This window comes from Camelus bactrianus, chromosome 5 (genome assembly GCF_048773025.1).
Source record: "Camelus bactrianus isolate YW-2024 breed Bactrian camel chromosome 5, ASM4877302v1, whole genome shotgun sequence".
Lineage (NCBI taxonomy): Eukaryota > Metazoa > Chordata > Mammalia > Artiodactyla > Camelidae > Camelus > Camelus bactrianus.
This window is the reverse complement of record NC_133543.1, coordinates 89,480,457-89,488,373: the sequence shown is the minus strand read 5'-3', so window position 1 is coordinate 89,488,373 and position 7,917 is coordinate 89,480,457.

The following is a 7,917-nucleotide window of genomic DNA, read 5'->3' as shown; positions in this document are numbered from 1 at the left end:
AATTCCCCAAGCAGGCCACTGAGAATGATAGTATGGGGCCACTCCAACTTCTACCTCTTTGGTTTCCAGAGGTATTCCACCTATGAAAGAACACCACAGGATGGTTATTGATTTAAGGCTCATACCTTAAATGAAGGATGGTGTCCCAGCTTTACAGGACATCATTTTCAAGCTGGCATTTAAGCAACTTTTTAATAGACAATTCTACCACTCTATCATTCTTGTGGCTTCTGGGTAGTGCAGTAAATGATAAGACCAATGGATCCCCTGGCCATGTGCCCACTGCCACATGTCCTTTTGCTATAAAGTGGGTCCCTTGGTCCAAAGCAATGCTATGTAAGGTCTCATGTCAGTAGATTAAATGTTCTGTAGGTTATGAGGGAGTAGTGCTTGCTGAGGGCCTGCGAGCAACAAGGCAAACTCACAGGTGGAGTATGCATCAACTCCAGTCCAGATGAACTGGTGCCTGTTTCAAGGTAGAAGGTGTCCAATGTAGTCAAGTGTCTGGTTGGTCTCCTCAATAGATGGAGCCATATAAAAGGCTCAGCACTGGCCTCTGTTGCTGCCAGTTGGATATTTGGCAATGGATGTAGTTAGATCAGCCTTGGTGAACAGCCCTGACCCTGACACCATGACTGTTCTTTGCTTTTACTCTTTGTGCCAGCACTAGGACGGTCCATGCCAGACCGGCTGATGTCACCTGGCTAAGTCACTTTACAACTTTGTTGTTTTGTGCCTCTTTTTGATAGCTACTGTCTTGTGATCCTTCATGTGCAATACAAAATTCATGCCCGTGCCCATAGGTCCACCTGGACCTCCTTGTCCCTGATCTTCCAGTCTTTCTCCTTCTAAGACTCTAATGAAGCAGCAAGGCCATGAGTCTACATATATTCCTACATAGGGCCACTTCACTCTCCACAGAGTGGATGACCCAGTGCACCTCCTGGAACTCTGCCCCTGGAGGACTTCCCCTCACTGGGGTCTTTCAGAGACTCCCCAAGTGGGTCTAGTATGCAGTCACTCAGTGTCTTTGGCTTGTATCCACAAACCTAGCTGATCAATCCATGAACCTGACTCAGGCATTTTCCTTCTCTGTCGGCCCGTTGGTTACGAGGGACCGTGGATTGGCCACAGATGTGCGTGTAGGAGCAGTGCTGGTACAACAGTGGCAGCTGTTGTGGGGTCTGCAGCATCTGCTCCTGCAGCCTCCCTGTGGTCCTGTGGGCGCCTCTTCATGAGTGGACCACTCCCCTCTTACAGTGGAGCGCTGCTGAGTCCACCGTGCCTTGCGAGTTGGAGGACCTGACACCACCCGCTCGTGCGGGGCAGGTCTGGCTGCGTGGCCACTTGATGTCCTGTGGTCAAATGCTCAGTCTCTACCAGGGCCCAGAGGTGTGGCAGATGCTGCTTTCTCACTGGTGTCTACGTCTTTGCTTCTCTCTCTCTCCAGGGCCTAGTTCTAGAACCCTCGGAGCCCACGTTGAGATTTCCCGTTGGTGCTTCCTGTGAATGATACTGAGTGCATTTTTCTACCACCAATGCCTTAAGCGCCACAGGGGTGCCAGGCCAGGTGACCCTAACAGCAGAGCTGCCTCCATCACAGCCTGGGCCTGCCGCAGAGCCTTGCCCTTCTTTGGGCCTGCCTCACAGCAAACAGCCTTCCGGTCCTCCAGTTGACGGGCAGGAGCAGCATTCCAAAGGACAACACATGCTGCCTCCGGAATCTGAAGCATCGTGCTTCCTTCTTGGCAATGGGAGATGAAGGTGGCAGTAAGTTTTCCTTTACTTAGAGATCTCCCAACATGGTCCAGGCCATCTGACTCTAAAAAATGTCACGAATGCAACAGGCCCCTGAATCTTCCTAGGGTTTATTTCCTGCTGTCTGGAGTATGTGTGCCTTACCAAGACCTCCAACATACCTGCCATCTCTTGTTATCTGGTCTGATTAATACAGCATCATCACCATAATGGACCACTGTGGTGTTCTAAGGAATGTCCAGATGGTTCTTGTCCCTTTGGTCTAGAATATGATACAGGGCAATGGGTAGAGTTAGTATGGCTGTGAGACAAAGTGAAAAATGGTTACTCTTTGTCTGTTACATTGAATGTAAATTGTTTCTCACCATCCTTTCTAATAAAGGTAAAAAAGAACATATTTACAAGATTAATGCCAGATACCATAACCCAAGGCTGTGTTCATCTGCTCCAAACAAAGAAACTCATGTCTGGCTTAGAGCTACAGTTGGGGCAGCTACTTGGTAAAGTGTCTGGTTTTTAAGGTTTATATTAGAGAATGAAATGGGGGTCTGATGGGGACTACCATCCTTGCTTCCTTAAGTCTTTGATGTCTGGCATGCAGCATTGATTTTGATTCACTCTCTTGGCTGGCAGAGGGGGCTGGCAGTGTCAGAGGTTTCCACCTGGGTTTCCCCACAATGATAGCTCTTACCCTTCAGGCAGGAGGGCTCTGGCAAGTCCCAAGTAGGTTCATTCCAATTATACATTTGGGGATTGGAGAAATGACCATCAGGTGGGTCTGGATCAATGACCGCCAAGAGTGTCTTCAGGATTCAGCCTCTTCAGGTATAAAATGAAAGTTAACGTGGATGTGGCAGAAAGAGTCTTAGACGGGGACTGAGCATGACCCTGGCTCTGCCAAATTTCCTATGTGATCTTACACAAGTACTTCACATCCTGGGCCTCAGCTTACAATCTATAAATGAAGGACTAGATATGACATCCAGTCAGGTTTCTTTCAGTTCAAATAGTCAATATTCTTTGTGTGTCTGTCACCAGTCCTAAAGCAGATAGGCTCAACCCTTCCTAAAAACAAAGTCCATTTTTATGCCAACTTTCTTATGGAAAGTTTCAGGTGTGAAGAGAAACAGCTTGTGAAACAGATGACTGAGCATTTCTCAGAATAAACATTTGCCAATGCTAAGTTAGACAGGGAATTGCCTGGAGTTATGAGCTTCAAATGCAGCATTAAAACTCTTAATAGACCTAGAGATTCATTTGGCGATTTAGTATTTATTAATATCCCCACTGATTTTATGTTCACCTCCAAATTCAATGCAAATGCTATTTTTACCAGCATCTTTATTACATTCATTGAATGGCATGAAGGCATCTTGTAGAATTACATAGACATGTCCTGAAGCTTCTTTTAGAAATTGCTATTTTTATTCCATAGAGTTAATTGAACCTGCTGCTATATATCTAATTTATGTAAAGTACAAAGACAGCAAGTTGTTAAACAAAAGTGTTTTGGGTGCATAATATTAGGAATCACTCCCTTTAATGTTAAGGAATACAGGCTATCAAAATGATCTTTCTCTCCTAAATGTAATAGCTGAATTTTATTTATGGTTGCATATTATATGTATTAAGATCTGTGTAATCCAATAAATATGGTGGAATGCAACAATTTTCCCTACTAGTATTGGCAGATAAAGTTGCTTAAGTCAATATTTTGGTAATTTAAGCTTTGATAACCAGCTCTTGAATATATTAATGATGATCCATTTCACTACACATCATGATCTGGATCAATCTGTCTATCCCCTCTTTAAATAGATCTAACTGGCTCAACTTCCGCTCACAGATGTAAAGTACCATCAGTACACATTACTTTTTAGTACTGCTTCCCTCCAATATTGATTTTTAATTTTTCTGTCAAACAGAACATGTGCTCTCATTCTGTAACGAGGATACACACACACACACACACACACACACACACACACCCCACCAGCTGAGTCATCACACTATATGTAATTTCCCTAATAATGTAGGAACTGTCATGCATGAACATCAATATTGTTTAAGTTATTTTTGTTCCAAGAAACAGAAGCTGACTTTGACTTGCTTAAATAGAGGAGGGGAGAAGAGACATTTATTGGAAGGATCCCAGGCTATCACCTAGAATCAAAAGGAGAGTTGACCAGACTCAGACAGCAAAGGAGCCCAGGGATTCCCCGGTCCTCAACAGGAGGTAAGTAACTGATATATGTCGAATATTTACTGTGTATCTGTCACTGTTCTATGTATTTTAAAGGTGTTCTCCCATTTCATCCTCAAAACGGTATCATGAGGTAAATACCACCATCTCCATTTTAAAGATAAGGAAGCTGGGGAAACGGAAGTTAAGGAATTTGCCGAAAGTCACAGAGCTAATGAGAAGTAGAGGCAAGGCTCCACGTGGCGCACCCATGCTGTTTCCTTTCCAGAGCACAGCCACCAGGTGGCCCAGCACCACCAGCCGCCACTCTCCACGTGTCACTGTTTCAGGTCCCACAGGCCTGGGAGACTCTCCCTCCAACTCTCCTGGTCAGAGAGGCAGGCCCTTGCCACACAGCCATGGCGCACAGGGACAGCGCCCACAGGTCCCAAGCTGGCTCCTGAGAAAGAAAACCTTGTAAGCCTGGAAGTCCAGCCAAGGAGCTTCTATTACGTTGTTGCAGCGGGTAAACCACTGAGCTTGGTCTCACAAGACCTGGGTTCTAGTCCCTGTTCTGGTGCTAATTATATGAACTTGGTGAAGCTTAATCAACTTGAGCTTCAGTTACTTCACTTATAAAATTAAGCAGCTGGATTACACTTACCCTAATCTTTCCACCCTTAAGACTCCTTTATAGTTAATAAAAACATAGGTCACCCTCGCAGGCGGCACCTCCTTCAGCTGCCATGGGCTCGAGAACTCTGACTAAGCTCTACAGTGCCTTGCCTCCAAAAGTCTTTATGAAATCAGTCACAGGAATCTTTCACCTTTGGGGACGTTCCCATGCCTTCTTCAGTGAGGCATCATGGAGGCCAGAAGAGGAGTACCTGGATTCCATAGTGCTAGGGGCTCCTCTGAGAAAACCGCCATATGCTTATCATTCCCCATGTGTCACTTGGCCTCCTCCCCAGAGGATGAGCTATCTAAGCAGGATTCTGACCTGACACCAATAAAATACATATTTTATTGTCTATTTGTCTACCTGGTTGCCTCAAGCAACCATCTTGAAATTAATCTTCTATCGTTCCTTTTTCTCTATCTTTCTGACAAGGAATCTCAAAGTTCAAGGAGGCAGAGACTTAAAGGCACCTGGGGGGTTTATTGAGTTGTACAGGTGCTACAGACTGAATGTTTTTGTCCCTTAAAATCTCATGTTGAAGCCCTAATCCCTAAGGTGATGGTATTTGGAGGTAGGGCCTTTGGTGGGTGATTAGGTTTAGATGAGGTCATGAGGGAGGAGCCCCCATGACGGGATTAGTGTCCTTACAAGAAGATGAAGAGACCAGCACACTTGCTCTCTCGCACCACACCCCTCCCCACACCATGTAAGGACACAACAGAAAGGTGCTTGTCTACTCTCACCAGGAGCCGAATCAGCTGGCATCCTGATCTTGGACTTCACAGCCTACGGAACTGGAGAAATTGATTCCTGCTGTTTGAGCCATCCATCTATGGTATTTTGCTCTAGCAGCCTGAGCTGACTAAGACAGCAGGTGAGCTGCTGAAGGATGTGAATTTTAGACTTGAGTACATAAATCCAAGTGTTAGCCCTAAACCCCAATCTTTCTTGTCCCACATAACCAATTAAATTACCAAATATGAAGTTACTCCAAATATACAACAATTCACTATTTTTCCAAAAACAAGATTTTTTTAAAACCTCTTAATCAACATGAATACATACATTTGCAGGAATTGTGGACAGAGTAGGCAGAACAGTGGTCACCAAAGATGCCAGGTCCTACTCCCCCACAACTGTGAATATAAACATTACATGGTGAAGATTCTGCGGATATGATTAAGTTAAGGGTCTTGACTTGGGGGTGATTATCTGGATTATCTAAGTGGGCCTTAAATGCCTTCAGAAGTGTTCACATGAGAGAGGGGCAGAGGGACATCTGACTCACATACAGAGGAGAAGGTAGTGTGATGAAGGAGCAGAGAGAGATTTGAAGATGCTGCCCTTGAAGACTGCAGTGATGTGGCTACAAGCCAAGGAATGCCAGCAGCCACCAGAAGCTGGAAGAGGCAGCAATGGGTTCTCCCCAAAAACTCTGGAGAGAGCACAGCCCTATCAGAACCTATCAGTGATACTGACTTGGAACTTCTGGCCTCCAAAACCGTGACAGTATGAGTTTCTGTTGTTTTAAATCATCAAGTTTGTGGTCGTTTACAACAGCAGCCCCAGGAAACTAATTCAGCATCTACTCATTTCCTCCCTTTCACTTCAACAAGAAGGGAATACATCGCTGCCCACTGATGCAGGACTCGGCCATGAGACCGGCTGGCACCTTGGGGTGAATGGAAAGGACATTTCTGCCCCTTGACTTTGGACTCAATTATGATGGGAAACATGTGAAACAAATTTATCAGAATTCCTGGATCTACTGGGGAAAACCCATAGCAGTACCATAAACTGAGTACATCATCTGGTAACAGCTCAATTACAAGTGAAACTTGCTAGCGGTTTACTCAGATCTGACAGTCACCCTGAATGTAAATGACACTACCAAGAACAAATTATGAAGTTCAAAGGAACTCTTTTAAACTATTTACATATTTTTAAATGCCAACAAACTGAATTATCATTGTATTGTCATTATGGAAAATGATTTTATAAAATCATTGTCATATGAAGACACATGGGGTTTTTTCTCTGCAGTTTGTAGTGCTTGCGGTATTTATCGGCTTTTTAAAAATAGATGATTTCTTCTCTCTTAAATAACTATTCAGCTTTGAGCAAATTTTGTATTCTTTTTCTTAAAGTGAGTCCCTGCAAATTGATTCCTCAAAGGTTTATTAAATGCAGAGTGATCATCATAATGGGGTTTGAGTCTGGTTTAGTGAATGCAGCCCTCTGCACCAACCCACCCTTGGTGCTCTTGGCAGGACCACTTGGTACTGCCTGAATCACAGACATGCTCCATCCTCCAGCTCTGTGTTCTTTTTTGGTTACTCATAAGCATCACAGACCCAGCTGCCTTACAGTGGGACTGTCTAAAGCAGAGGCAGAAGAAAAGGAGGAAGGCAGAATTTAGTAAGCTGCTACTGCCACAGTTCAAATCTTGGCTCCTCAATTTCCTGGCTGTGTCATCCTGGGTAAATTACTTAACCTCTGGGAATAATTACAGCCCCTCTCTCATGAAGCCACTGTATTAAATGAGTTAATTTATACGGAATGTTTAGATCAATACCTAGCACATGGTGATAAACTCTCCATAGAGATGCACTCTTGTTACATTCTTGTACTTGTTATGCCCACCTGCCAAGCTGTGTTGATTGCTAGCTCCTCAATGAGTTCTGATAACCAGCCTTATCATTTCCTTGCAAAAGGAAAAAGTAGATTTAATAGAGCTTCAAAATTTGCTCAAAATCTTATCACATAGCTAGTATGAATGACAGAGGGAAAATTCAAATCCATGAATAACTGACCCACTCGACTTCTTTTCATTATACCACGAACCTCAAAAATTGATTTTGTTCTCACTTCACACAAATGAAAAAGATTGATTAGATCAGAGCTTTTAAAAACAAAAAAACCGCTGCTGTGAGTAAATTGCCGTGAGTAAAATAATAATTGATGGTTGGGTTGTGAAAGGGTTTGTTTACTTGTTTGTTTATACGTTTGTTTTAAGTAAACAAAGTCAAAACTGCTGAAGAAAATTTACATGTTATGCAATTCTTGTTATTCTGTACCCCTTACAAGTCTAGAATCATCTGATTTAGAAACATAAGACACATTTTATATGAACTGGTTTGCTCTTGAAATTTGTCTGTTACATTAAATTCAAAGCACTTTTATTCAGCCAACACTGACAAATTTTCTGATTGTGCTACTTTTGAGTAGTTTTTCATTTCTGTTACAAATGGAGCTACACGCTGCTGAACTTTAAGGAATCCAGCATCCTTTTTTTTTT